The following is a 15,467-nucleotide window of genomic DNA, read 5'->3' on the forward strand; positions in this document are numbered from 1 at the left end:
GCACCGAAATAATCATCGATGTACCGGAGAAAGAGTTGTGGAAGGGGGCCGGAGTAGGACTGCAACAAGGAATGTTCCACATACCCCATAAAGAGACAGGCATAGCTGGGGCCCATGCGGGTACCCATAGCCACACCTTTTATTTGGAGGAAGTGAGAGGAGTTGAAGGAGAAATTGTTCAGCGTGAGAACAAGTTCAGCCAGACGGAGGAGAGTAGTGGTGGATGGGGATTGTTCAGGCCTGACCCTCCACCCCTGCCTGTCCCTCCGTCCCCACCCTTTCTTCCAGTCCCAACCCCAGCCGTGTATTCACTATACCCCCTGACATTCCCCTCTCCGATGCTGAACGTTCAGTGCTCAGCAAAGGACTTAGTTTCATACCCTTACGCCCTCACCTCAATGAATTTCGGGCTCGGCATGATACTGAACTCTTCTTCCGCCGTCTTCGTCTCCGGGCTCACTTTTTTGGGCAGGAGTCCTCTCCCAGTTCGACGGATCCTTTTACCCATCTCCAATATTCTCCCTCCACCTGGACCCCTCCCTCTGGATTTTTACCTTCTCTCGATCTTTTCATTGAGAACTGTCGGCGCGACATTAGTCGTCTCAATTTCTCTGCTCCTCTCACCCATTCTAACCTGTCTCTCTCTGAACTTACTGCACTCCATTCTCTCAGGTCCAACCCTGACATTGTCATCAAACCCGCTGACAAGGGTGGTGCTGTTGTTGTCTGGCGCACTGACCTCTACTTCGCGGAGGCTGAGCGTCAACTCGCAGACACTTCCTCCTACCTCTCCCTGGACCATGACCCCACCACTGAACATCAGGCCACTGTTTCCAGGACTGTCACTGACCTCATCTCCTCTGGGGATCTCCCTCCCACAGCTTCCAACCTGATAGTCGCCCAACCTCGGACGGCCCGCTTCTATCTCCTACCCAAAATCCACAAACAGAACTGCCCCGGTAGACCGATTGTCTCAGCTTGCTCCTGCCCCACAGAACTCATTTCTCGTTATCTTGACTCCCTTCTCTCTCCCCTTGTCCAGTCCCTTCCCACCTACATCAGTGATTCCTCTGACACCTTACGTCACATCAACAATTTCCAGTTCCCTGGCCCCTACCGCTTCCTCTTCACCATGGACGTCCAATCCCTCTACACCTCCATCCCCCACCAGGATGGTCTGAGGGCCCTTAGCTTCTTCCTCGAACAGAGGCCCGAACAATCCCCATCCACCACTACTCTCCTCCGTCTGGCTGAACTTGTTCTCACGCTGAACAATTTCTCCTTCAACTCCTCTCACTTCCTCCAAATAAAAGGTGTGGCTATGGGTACCCGCATGGGCCCCAGCTATGCCTGTCTCTTTATGGGGTATGTGGAACATTCCTTGTTGCAGTCCTACTCCGGCCCCCTTCCACAACTCTTTCTCCGGTACATCGATGATTATTTCGGTGCCGCTTCATGCTCTCGTCAGGACTTGGAAAAGTTTATTAATTTTGCTTCCAATCTCCACCCCTCCATCATTTTCACGTGGTCCATCTCTGACACTTCCCTTCCCTTCCTTGACCTCTCTGTATCAATCTCTGGTGATAGACTGTCCACCAATATCCATTACAAACCCACCGACTCCCACAGCTATCTCGACTACAGCTCCTCACACCCCACTTCCTGTAAGGACTCCATCCCATTCTCTCAGTTCCTTCGCCTCCGTCGCATCTGTTCCGATGATGCTACATTCAAAAACAGTTCCTCTGACATGTCCTCCTTCTTCCTTAACCGAGGTTTTCCACCCACGGTCGTTGACAGGGCCCTCAACCGTGTCCGGCCCATCTCCCGCGCATCCGCCCTCACTCCTTCTCCTCCCTCCCAGAAACATGATAGGGTCCCCCTTGTCCTCACTTATCACCCCACCAGCCTCCGCATTCAAAGGATCATCCTCCGCCATTTCCGCCAACTCCAGCATGATGCCACCACCAAACACATCTTCCCTTCACCCCCCTTATTGGCATTCCGTAGGGATCGCTCCCTCCGGGACACCCTGGTCCACTCCTCCATCACCCCCTACTCCTCAACCCCCTCCTATGGCACAACCCCATGCCCACGCAAAAGATGCAACACCTGCCCCTTCACTTCCGCTCTCCTCACCGTCCAAGGACCCAAACACTCCTTTCAAGTGAAGCAGCATTTCACTTGCATTTCCTCCAACTTAGTCTACTGCATTCGTTGCTCCCAATGTGGTCTCCTCTACATTGGAGAGACCAAACGTAAGCTGGGCGACCGCTTTGCAGAACACCTGCGGTCTGTCCGCAAGAATGACCCAAACCTCCCTGTCGCTTGCCATTTTAACACTCCACCCTGCTCTCTTGCCCACATGTCTGTCCTTGGCTTGCTGCATTGTTCCAGTGAAGCCCAACGCAAACTGGAGGAACAACACCTCATCTTCCGACTAGGGACTTTACAGCCTTCCGGACTGAATATTGAATTCAACAACTTTAGGTCGTGAGCTCCCTCCCCCATCCCCACCCCCTTTCTGTTTCCCCCTTCTTTTTTTTCCAATAAATTATAAAGATTTTCCTTTTCCCACCTATTTCCATTATTAAAAAAAAACCCACTAGAGCTATACCTTGAGTGCCCTACCATCCATTCTTAATTAGCACATTCGTTTAGATAATATCACCAACTTTAACTTTAACACCTATGTGTTCCATTGTACTATTGTCGTTGACATCTTTTGATGATCTGCTTCTATCACTGCTTGTTTGTCCCTACAACCACACCAACCCCCTCCACCTCTCTGTCTCTCTATCTCTCCGCCCCCCACACACACACCTTAAACCAGCTTATATTTCAACTCTTTCCTGGACTCGAACTCAAGTTCTGTCGAAGGGTCATGAGGACTCGAAACGTCAACTCTTTTCTTCTCCGCCGATGCTGCCAGACCTGCTGAGTTTTTCCAGGTAATTCTGTTTATGTTAATTTGATACTTGATTTATTCAGGCTTGTTTAAAGATCCTAATTTCAAAAGAAAAAGTGTCCTTAAAGCAGGACAATCTGTGATTGATTTTTCAAAGTGAAATGTCAAGAGAGAAAGTTCCAAAGCAAAAGTTGGCTTTTGGGTTGGGGCCTCAAAGAAGCTGAAGACTACTGGGGCTTATCAGATAGTTGGTGTCATTAAACAACGGCAGAGTTTTTCAGCTGAAAAAGCTGAGGAAGTCAGGGTTTTTCTCTGGAGATTTCTCTATACCAAATGATGGTGTACTCCTCTGTTTATATGATTCTAGCAGTCCCTAAACTGCTGTACTTAAGCTTTAAGCCTGTAACAGTCTGGTCTGACTTGATATTTTTTGTGTTCAAATAGGATGGAGGACATATTGAGAATCCTATCTAGTGTACAATGTTACTGCAAAATCAAGAATTGGTAATCCTGGACTGACAAACCTAACACTGGCACTCCTGGATCACAAGGGGTGAAGTTTACCTGTGCAGAATCTGATGCAACCGTGCAAGGGAAAATGTATTAAAAAGCCCAAACCATGAGAACCTTTTGCACTTTGCCAGTCCTGTGACACTTTTGATATGCCAAACTGAGTCCTCTGGAACAATGTTACTTCACAGTCGGCAAAAAAAAGGCAGCAATAATGGGGGTGGAGGGGGATTTTATGGAGCCTGCAAGGATTGGAAACATGGCACGTGGTATGACTTAGATAGGAGCTGAAATTTCGATTTCCTGTCAGCAGGTTGAAATGCAGAGATTTATTCAAGCATGTTTGTGGTGTGTTGTACCTCATGCCATCCTGTAGCGGGTTCCTACTTGTAAGGCATTTGCATGCCATGAATACTCGTTAGTGTAAAACATCTTTTATTTACTTCTTACCTTCAAGTTAAAGTCAGCAGCACATGAGAATATCAAGGCACCCGGATCATGCTCGTTTAAATGTGCCATGCAACAGTCGACATTGTACAGCGTGTCTGAGGTCAGCAGGTTTCCTTATTGAACTGTGCAGCACAATGACAGAAGAAGGACAATGTCAGCTTGCATGGAGGCTCAGGACTGTCAAAGGCTAGTCAGGGGCAGAGTGGGGTCAGGGCATGGAGGAGTGAAGTGGGAAGGCCCTGGTGTCTTGGGTGTGGAGGGGGATTGGTGGAGACAGTCAGCCAAAATAAGAAAATGAAGGGCCTAAAACAAAACAATGTTTCTTCCACAATAAAAAAATGTCCCTGACACCCTGTAACCATCATTGCGTGCCAACCATGAGTCATGCCAGGACATTTAGCTCTCTGACTAAGTTAGTCTCAACAAATAACATTGATGCACACATCAAAAAGTGAAGCCAGTGTAATGTGATATATTTATAAGTGAAATTTAAATTTGAAAAACACACCTTGCTTCTATGCTCTCAATAAGTCTTATGTTAACTGCAATGGAGTTGGGCCAGAAAGTTGTGATTGTGATGAAGAGACCTCCTTACTTGTCCAGGAGACTCTTTTATAGCCAGCCCCTACCTCCTGCATTGTCAGCCAACAGGAGGTTTTACCAATGAAAGCTTCCTCCCCTGTGTGATTACACCTGTCTCCCGTGCACACCAATTGCTCTATAAATTTTACTTGGAATCGTGTGGGAAGGAACAAGAGAATACAGGTAGCAAACACTTCTGGGTCGGCCGTTGGGAACGGCATGCCACAGTTAAAATTCCACCCAATATCTATCATAAGTCCACTGACTTCCACAGCTGTTTTGAATACACATCCTCCCACCCTTTTTCCTGTAAGGACTCCATTACATTCTCCCAGCTTCTGTGTCTATGACTCATCTCTTCTGATGATGCCACCTTCCATAACAGTGCTTCTGATATGTCTCCCTTCTTCAATTGAGGATTCCCTTCCCTGTGACTGACAGTCACTATGACTGACAGGGTCCTGGACTGTTTTCATGAGCAGGATTTTGCCCTTGGCATGCGGGCTCGGCAGGTGCAGGCGGGGGCGGTTGGGAAGCCGATCACCGCCCACGATCAGGCCCATGAGGCAATTTCACGCTGGCGGGCCAATTAAAGCGAGCGACAGCACTGAGTGGGCGGGGGGAGGAGTGTGAGCTGTGCAAGCACAAACTTCGCACATGCGCGTGAGTATGCACTACACAATCTCCCTGAGGCAGCTCTCTGCCTCAGGGAGATTAACTAATTTCAGAAAAAATATTAAAGATTTTATAAATGTAATAAAACATGTCCCCTCATGCGACTCTGTCACATGAGCAGGGGCATGTTATTAATGAAAAATAATGTTTTTATTTGATTTTTATTTGCTTTTGGAAACCTCATCCCGCCCATGGATGAGGTTTCCAAAAAAGTGCAAAGGGAATAAGGTTGGATGGGCAGTGAAAAATTTAGGTTAATTGCCTTTTTAATGGCCTTAATAGGCATTTTTATTGTCGGCGGGTGCGCTGCTGACTCTGGCGCCTGCCCGCTGACCGAAATATCGCGTGAGTGCGTGATAAGGTCGGGGCGCATGCCCACCGTCATTGCGCGTCATTTTACTCTGTGTGTTCATTCCATTTCTTGTATTCCTGCCTCACCCCTCCCCCTCCAACCCAGAGTCACAATAGGGCTAATAATGAATGATCTTACAAATCAATTGACAATATGTATATCATATAATCTACTTATCTATTCATAAAGTAACACTTCTAGTATATATTTTCTATCTGTCATACTTCAGCCATGCGCCTAATCTCAACAACAAAAGCAACATTGCACCTACGTAACAAGTTTATTGAAGAAAACGTCCTGAAGCGTTTCACAAAGTAAACTTTAAAAATGTTATTAATCATAAAAACTTTATTTAAGTGCCAACACTTCGTATACGTCGCACATCTGATATGAAAAATGAGTGCCATCTAACCTCAATTCAAACTTTCTTTCCATCTGCATGGCTGATATGCAGATTAGTCATTTGCAGTTTGCTTGCACACAAATTTCATAATAAGGAGACTGATTTAATCAAATTATTCAGAATAACTTTTGAAACTTTTTTCAGCCATTATTTTTCTCTCAGCTCTCTATCTGTTCAAAAGTAGGTTTGCAACATAATAAAAACATCAAAAGATTACATGCTACAATACAGACATAATCACCCCATTGTGTCTATGCCAGTTCAAATGTGGGATCAAGCTAAAACTAATCCCACTGCCTGCGCTCTCCTCTCAGCATTGAATCCTTCTGGTCAGCTTTCTAATTATGACTGACAAAACTCCCCTCCCAGACCTATCTGGACTGACTGACCTTTGCCCATGGTTGTTTTTCTCTCATTTTTTTGTTCCTGCTGACCACAGGGAATAGATAGGTTTCTGACTTCTTCCCTGATTTACTATTAGAAATGTCAATAAAATTACAGAAAAACTATATTAGGCTTCAATTAGTATATGATCCTAATAATAATAGGTATAGATGATTGTAAGAAACATACTAAGATAAAGGGCAGAATATTATGCTTGGCGTGTGGGCACATGCCCAACACGCCTGGGCTTAAAATGACGCGCGATGACATTGGGCGAGCATCCCAAAGTCATCGCGCAGTCTCGCAATATTTCGTTCATCAGGCGTTGGCCGGAGTCAGCTATGCCCCCAACGACAATTAAGAGGCCTGTTGAGGCCATTAAGAAGCTAATTAAATCCAAATTTACGCTAACGGTTGGCGGGCAGGCGAAAAGGCCAAGCGGCCTTTACATTTTTTAGGAAAACTCATCCATGGGCGGGATGCGGTTTCCTAAAGCAAATAAACATCAAAAAAATTTTTCATTTTGAATTAAAAATATGTCCCAGCTCATGTGACAAAGTCACATGAGGGAACATGTTTTATGACAATCATATTTCTTTTTTTTTAAACTGCACTTCGTCTCCCTGAGGCAGCTGCATGCCTCTTGGAAATTGAAGTGCTCTATCTCATGCATGCGCTAAGTTCACGCTAGGCCTGCTTGCCCTCCTCCCCCTGCCCATACAGGCATTGCTGAGCACTGCCGCTTGCATTCCATGCTGGGCGGGCCAGAATTGGTTCGCCTGCATGAACCTGCGATGAGGAGCTGATCATGGCGGCAGTCGGCTTCCCGAACACCCCAGCCCGCGCCCCCCACCCCGCCGAGCACCCCCGCCAAGGGCAAAATCCTTCCCAATGAATTCTTCTTGGTTGTGTGCCAATACCTGCCTCTTCAAAATATAAATTCCTCACTGGTTAAAAGGTTGCAGCACATGGCTATAAGGAGAAATTTAAAACTGTGCAAATTCATTTTAATTGAAAAAAATAACAAATCTAAATTGTTTCTATTGAAAAATTGTCAAATAACATAATGAATTGTGGCAACTCATTTCACGACATGTACTGGGCTCCAGTTGGTTGATGTGTTTATATTATGCCTATATTAAAGGGAGACAACCATCCATACTGGCCAATTACCATCAACTTTTTCCATTACCACAGAAGTCAATTATAGGATTAGTGGTACAAACATTATGTGCACTGGCTCTTTCAAGGAATCCAGTGAGCTTTCTACACTTCATTAAAGTGCAATTGCCTTAATTACTTTATCGTCTTTATTTACCAATTTAAATGCTCTGCAAACTGATATGTTTATTAAATGTTTCAGCTTATGCTGCTAGCTTTTCACCTGGTATGTCGGAGTTCAGTGGCTCAACACTGCTGTGTAGTCCAATGCTGTGACTGTATCATGAGCATGGTAAAAGAGTGTCTGAGTGATGGGATTACTTATTGTAGGGCTTCAAGTTTTATTCATCACCAAGGCATTCGACCATGTGAGCAGAAGCAGCCTGTTAAGCTGCTGAAGAAAATTGGTGGTCTGCCAAAGCTGTTCAATGTGATGTGCTCTTTCCATGACAACGAGGAGTAAGGATAACTGCGATGGGGCAATATTGGAACACTTTGATATCTGCAATGGGGTCAAACAGAGTTGTATTCTAGCACCAATGCTCTGCTGCATTATTTTCTTTGATGCTGTTATATGCCTCAGTTCATCAGCAGGGGGTCTCTACTTACATACCAGAACCAGAAGAAAGTTGTTCAGCCATGCCTGCCTGAGATTTAAAACAAAGGTACGCCAAGTTCTCATCAGAGAGTTTCCTACATCAATGATGCCACAAAAGCACTGAACACCTTCAGTGGCAAATGGACAGATTCTCTGATGTCTGGAAAGAGTTTTGTTTGATTATCATCAGCATTAGCAAGACGAATGTCATAGTCCAGGATGTTGCCACACTGCCATCTACCAGCATTGACAATGTGATGCAGGAGATTGTTGATAGCTTCATGTATCTAGACTCCACAATCACCAGCAAGCTGTCACTTAAATCTGAAATCAACACACACATTTCAAAAGCTGAAACTATTATATCCAAGCTGAGTCAGAGATTGTAGAACAACAGCAACCTGATGGAGATCACCAAACTGTGAGTCTACCGAGCCTGTGTCCTCAGCACACTCCTCTACAATGGTGAGACTTGGCAGGAGAACAGGCCAATCAGTTTCCATCTTTGCTCAGGCATAGCCTCAACGCTTCTGGGCAGGACAAGGTCACCAACTCAAAGGCCTGGAGTATGCTAATCCCGTCATACACTCATGACTAGGCCATTGAAATGGCTCAGCCACATTCATCAAATGAACGACGGCCATATACTCAAAGACCTTCTGTACAGTGAACTAGCCATTGACTCACGATCTCCTGGGCATCCATACCTCCACCACCTAGACATCTGCAATTGAGATATGAAGATAGCAGACATTGCTACTGACAACTGGAAGATAGCAGCTGATGGCTGGTGTTGGGATGGTGTTGGTTGCAGAATGTGTCATTTAAAGAAGTCTCTGTAACCTTCTATGTGTTAACAGCAAGTCTTCATTAACTACTTGTAACTATATATAAATACACAGTAAAGAGCACAGGCATGGAGCTATCTCCATGCTAGGTCTTAACACATCTCTGGCCATCACTACATTGACCCTAGGTCTAGGTCATGTGCCTTCTTACATCACTGTATGGTTGGTTACTGTAGTCAGTCCCACATCAACCCTTCTACTACAACTGGTCCTCTGGAGGCTGACTGTTGTGAGGGGTATCGGAAGAGACAACAAGAAACAGAAAGCTCAGCTGGCTGAGGAGAGGGCCCAGAGAAAGCAGAGGCCATTGAATCATGCACCTTCTCAGCCCACCGTCTTCACCTGCAACAAGTGCCACAGAAACAGCCATGCCGGTGTGGGGCTCCTGGGCCACAATAGGCAATGTTTAACACTCAGGTTGACCACAAAGGTGCAAACCATCATCTCATGAGATGGAAGGCTGCTAGTGTACTCATTGTAGAAGTTCAAGTTTTATTGACTCACCATTTTAAGAAATTGGTGACTTCTACATGAACAAGGTAGAACTGGAAAATTGCACCATGATGTAATTTTGGTCCAGATACCACAGTGCAATTGATTCTGTCTTTATTCTATACTTTTCAGTTTTACCATTCATTGCTGGTAGCATGAAAATCATGTTAACACCAGAGTGGTGGGGAATGTAATTGGGTGTCAAAATTTGAGGAAATATGGGGGGTTTTATTTTGGGGCCAATTCTGACATAATGGACAAGCGAGTTACAGAAATCTAGCATTTGTGCTTTTGGGAATCAAAATTTCCATAGATGAACACTCAACCAGAAGCACTCGGGGGATGAGAGAAAAGGGAGAAGCTGGACATAGCAATTTTGTCCATGAGATGAAAGAGGAGGGAAGTGGGAACTGTGCTTCAGGGCTGGGGAAAGAGAGTGGAAGCTGAAAGTAGCACTTGTAGGGGGAAGAAACTAAGAGTGGTGTTTGTGGGGAGTGGCGAGGGAATCTCAAAACAATGCTATGGAGAGGGAATGGAAAGTGACAGAATTAACTGGCTGAGGGGAAGAAGCCCCAGCATTAATTTAGTAGAAGGAGGAAGGTGAGTTCTAATATTAACTGAAGAAGAAGAAAGCGAGTGCTAGCATTAGGAATGGGAAGAGGAAGGCAAGTGCAGCAGGAAGTGGGGAGTGGAAGAAGGCTATCAATTTGAATTGAGAGGTCAAAAGGAATGTCAATTTGAAGTGGGTTAGAGCTAGGAATGCCAGATTGAGGCATGGAAGGGACAGGAATGCTAACTTGAATTGTATTAGAGGGAGGAGAGTTATCTTTAACTGGGGTTGGGGTAGAAATGTTAGCTTGAATCATGTTAGTGGAGGAATGCCAGCTTGAAAGAGATGAGATTGATATCATGAAGGCTTTACTGGATGGGATAGAAAGAAAATGCAAAAATATGTTAGAAGGGTGATCCAAGAACTAAAAAAAAGGGGTAGCAGCGGCAGCTAAATAAAATGTGAAATAGAATCTTTCAGTACTACTAAAAAGTAAGAGAATATCAGAGAAGAATTGAAAACTAAAGGATACAATTGGGCTTTACCTAATTAGTTGGGGGTGAGGGTTCACATGAGGGGACATTGGAAAGTTAAAGATAAAGGACAAGGCAATAATGCAGGGTCATGACATGGGTAATGATGACCAGAGTGTGACAAGAAGGGACAGAGCATACAAACATAAGAATGCACCCACAAATATGATCAGAGTAGGGAAATTTGTCTTTAAACTAACAGAAAGGAAGGAGGGTTAAGGTGAAGGGAGATTGAGAAATCCAAAGGCAAAATTTGGGGAAATAGGAATGTATATCAATGTGGATAATGATAAACTGAGTGGGCCAATTTCAAATCATAATTTCAGTGCCCATTTTATTTCCTTTTCTTTTCATGTTTTGCTTTTTTTGTTATTTGTTGCTTGCAGTCAACAGCATACTTGCTCTAGAGACATCTTTTGTTTCTTTGGGCTGAATTTTACAGTCGCCAGTGGGTTTGAACACAGGGGGCTCGTAAACTGCAGTATGTGGCTTGCTCGCTGCCTACCCACCCATCCCTGTCACGTCTCCCATTTTACTGGGAGCTCTGGGGGTGTTAGAGGGCCCCTCTGAGAAGCCATGAACCACAAGTCCTTGAAAAGCTGGCCTGACACCAAGAAAATTGAGGGGGGCTCGGAGATGCCGAGTCCTGCAATGGAGCCGACCAAGTCGGGAGTGCCGGGCAGGTTCGCTGCCCACACCCTTTACCCGTGCTAGCGAGAATTGGGGGTGCCAGGAATGGGGGCAGGAATCCCGGAATTTGGGTCTGTTTCCATTTTTAAAGGTCCATGGAGTCAGGGAGATTCACTGAAAATTCAGCCATACAGTTTAAGCGGCATTAGTATTTAACTATTTCCCAAGCAGTACAATTTTCACCAGAAGCCTGCTCCTACTTTGCCAAAGGAGAATGATTAATAATAATCATATTAAAAATGATTAATAATAATCAAATGCTTATAACATAGAGAGTGATCAATGGATGGAATCAACTTCCAGTTGGAGTAATGGTAGATAAGACTCTAGCCATTTAAGAAACAAGTGGCTGCTGCAATTGGAAATTGTCTAGATGAACGAATTAAGAAGGACCAAATGGCCTTCCTCATCCATAACTACTTTGTGAGCTGAATAGTCGGCATGGGGGACATGCAGTAGGATTGTACAGTGTCCCTGAAAAACTGGATCCCAAGCAAATATAGTGCTTCAGCAAATGAGGATAATGTTTATGGGGTGGGGAGGTAGCTGTTGCTGCAGCTTTTAGACAAGATATGTCTAGTTGGTCTGTTCAAAATCCAAATATTCCTTTTAATGTTCCTTTCTTTGCTAACATTAAAAATTGATTGTGGAGAATGTGAGAGGATGTAAAATTAAGTAGAATATCTCATTCTTTTACATAAAGATTTAAAATATTTCACAAAGCAAGCGGCAGATTGACTAGAAATGCACCACCAGCTGGTGAGAGGGAGGGTGGCATTTGGCAGGACAGTTAGAATGGTAAAGTTGCAGTTTCAGCCCAGGCTGAGTAAGTTGGGATCCTGCCTAATGGTGCCCTCCAGAACTGTCCCTGCCAGGTCAAGACCCCCTACAGCCTCATCCAAACCCACCATGATTGGCCCCTAAGCAAGGGATATGATCTAAAGATTTTTTTTTACGATAGCTTGCTCTTCATTTTTCCAGGTCTTTTCTGTGGATCAGAAGCAGAAACTCCAAATTTGGGAGTCCTTGTTCTGAATCCTAGCCTCATCCCTGGCCTGGCTTATTACCTGTAAACAACAGACAGAAGTTCAATCCTTGTGAGTCAAAAGCCAGGAATTCCTGAAAATGTTGGAGAGGGTGGAATTTTCTGTGCCCATTGGTGTAGGATGTGTTTGGCAGCGTGAGCGGACAATATGGCGAGAAGGCCAAAAATCGGTTTCACGACGTTCTGAAGCTAGTTTGCAATCGTCTGCTCTGCCTGTCAATAGCGGGCCCCAATTCCCACCATCAGACATCGGGAACTTCATTGTAATACATCTGCATATCATTATAAGCCCAGCTCGCAGGAAACATCCCCCCACACTGGATCATCGGAGCACACTGGCGTGATTTCACGCCAACGTGTTTCATAACAGCATTTACAAGGCACGCACCTGACAAGTTGCACTTTGAGAGGAACTTGGAGGTGAGTGCGCAGTAACATTGCACAGCGCTCGCAAGGGTCGCCTGTTGGACATCAAGGTGGAAGTGCTGCACATTCAGGCGAGGGCAGAGGCAAGTCACTTTTTCCTGGCTGGCTGTAGTGCGGTACCGGGGCAAGGGCTGCTCTACGGTTGAGGTGACTTGGTGAGGCCGGTGGGGGAGGGGTGGGGGGGGTGCGTGGGGCAGGGGCGAGGGCTGCACTACAGTTGAAGGTCATGTACAAGCATATGTGGTGTTGGGGGGAGGGAAGTGGCCAGTCATTAGGGAAACTTTGTATAAAGTGGCCATTCCTCCACAGCTGAGGCAGTTCAGACACGGCCACATTGACAAGCACGGAGTCGGGCCTCTAGCTTATCTGCCCACTCAAGCAATGCAGAGCATGAAAGTCTCACCAAATGCTCCAAAGCTTCTCACCCTTGAGCACAAACTGCAAACTAAAGAGCATTTTAGAGGACTGCAGAACAGTTGGACGGCTGGGCACATTGTACAATCTCCTTGCTAAAGCTGGACTTGGAGCAGTCACTGGTGGAGGCACTCACAGCCCCTTGCAATGTCATCATTCAGGTTTGGACCAGTCTCCCCGATGGTTCAAGCTGACAGTGCAGCCTTGCAGTGTGGGTTAGGAGAATGCCTGCACCTGAACTGAGAGCACAGCATGCAGTCCAATGGGCAAAGCTGCTGCCAGTCGGTCAGGTGGAGTGGGACGGAGTTGGTTTGGGTTTCGGGCAATCATACAGCGCGCTAATCTCTGGTAATCCAACTGGTGCCAGCACTCTCCAGCATGAGTTAAGGGGCCTTCAGACTTAGAATGCCCATGCTAACCCACATGTCTCTCTCTTTCATCCTGCAGGAGGGGTACGTCAGGAACTTGGTGCCTGGTGACCTAACTGTATGCCTCGTGGCTTACAGAGACCGGAGACGAAGGAGGAGAGAGCAATGGAGGTGTCTGACTTGGCAGAGTGAGGAGCAGCACCCTCAGGAGGAAGGGGCGGATGGGGCTCCCGCACATCCTCTGAAGAGCCACAGTGAGCCATCGCTGATTGGTGCCTAGCTAGATCCAGGTCTATAGACCCGCATTTCATTCCTGCAGATGACAGAGAACCAGTTTCGTCAAAGACTGAACATGTCTAAGGAGCTGGTCAGTCACATCTGCCAGTGCTGAAGGATTTGGCGCCATGGAGACATGGAGGACATCCACTGCCAGGGGCTGTGAAAGTGACCGTGCATAATTTTTATACCAGTGGCTTCTTTCAGGGCTCCACAGATGACCTCTGTGCACAAATGCATCCATTCACAAGGGCACACAACTTTGTGCATTTCATCTGGAACCAGGAAAGCCAGGAAGCAAGAACACTGGGATTTGCCCAGATCTCAAGTTTTCCACAGGTGCAGGGTGCCATTGACTGCATTCACGTGTCGCTCAGATCTCCGTGGCAATGAATGGTCAACTACGTCAATTGCAAAAGCTTCCACTCACTGAATGTTCAGCTACCGTGTGACCACCACAAACGCATTCTACAGGTGTAAGATTCCCAGGGAGTGTCCATGACTCTTACATTCTCAGTCAGTCTCAGATCCCTGATGTCCTCCAGGGACCACGAAGGCTGCAGGATTGGTTTTCAGGGGCAAGGGCTACCTGCAGAGGATGTGGCTGATGACATCTGTGCAGCGGCCTCAGACTGCAGCAGAGTGAAGGTACAATGAGGCTCATGCTGCAACTCACAAACCACTGGAATGCTGAAAATGAGGTTCCGGTGCCTGGACCAGTCTGGTGGAGCCCTGCAATACAGTCCACAGAGGGTGTCATGCATTGTTGTCACCTGCTGCGCCCTTTACAACCTGGTGCTGCAATGGGGAGAGGAGCGGACAGAGGAGGAGATGAAGGAGCTGGAGGTCTCCTCGGATGAGGAGGACGTTGATGGGAATGAGAGTGAGGGGTTCCTCGAAGGCGAGGATGCCGGCAATAAGGCCATCGCACTGGCCAGATGAAGCAGGCACACTCAGGAGGCCCTCATAGCTGCTAGATTTGTGGAAGATGATGACGACATGCAGTGAGGAGACGCCATAGATCCTCACATTGCATCTGTGAACATTTGACTGCAGTCTGGCTGCTGGCAACGCACATACCCTCTGTGATGAGGTTCCTGTCATGGAGATGCAGAGGAGGCCCTAATAGTCACTCGATTCCAGGAGGATGATGACAACATGCAGTGAAGACACTGCATAGATCTTCACATAGCCTCTGAGAATGTCTGACTCCTGTCTGGCTAAGGGCAGCTTCCATGTGCTCCGTGATCATATCATGAAGACGCAGCCGTGAAACTTTAAAAGCATCTGATGCTTTGTCAGCCTTCAGCACCTGACCCCTTCAGAAGCACAGCATCACCAGTCCCAGATGCTGACAAGAGGTGGGGCCAGCCCCACATAAAAGGTGCTGAGAGCACATAGACAGAATGATGGAACTCTGTGGCGCCTGGCCACGGCATTCTGGCAGCAACGGCAAGCATCATCGAGGTGCAGCCATCAGTAATGTGTCCATTGAGTGTGAAACTGGACCATCACTGTGGTCTGAAGGCTGCACAAAGCACAGGGAAGAGGCCCTGGACTGAGACACCTGCCTTAATCTTGTGCAGAAAAGTTTCACATCTAAGTGACATGAACACTGCTCTTCAGAACAAGGAGCCATAGGCAGGGAGATATTCTTGGAAGTTTATTGACAATAGTGAACATTATGTACAAGTGATTAACACCCAGGCCCAGGCTGTGCAACTATATCTTCTTAACCTACCTAACCCTACCGTTACATCTTGGTGCTTCCCCCAACATCCACAGTGGAGGTGGAGGCAGCC

This window comes from Carcharodon carcharias, chromosome 8 (assembly GCF_017639515.1).
Source record: "Carcharodon carcharias isolate sCarCar2 chromosome 8, sCarCar2.pri, whole genome shotgun sequence".
NCBI lineage: Eukaryota > Metazoa > Chordata > Chondrichthyes > Lamniformes > Lamnidae > Carcharodon > Carcharodon carcharias.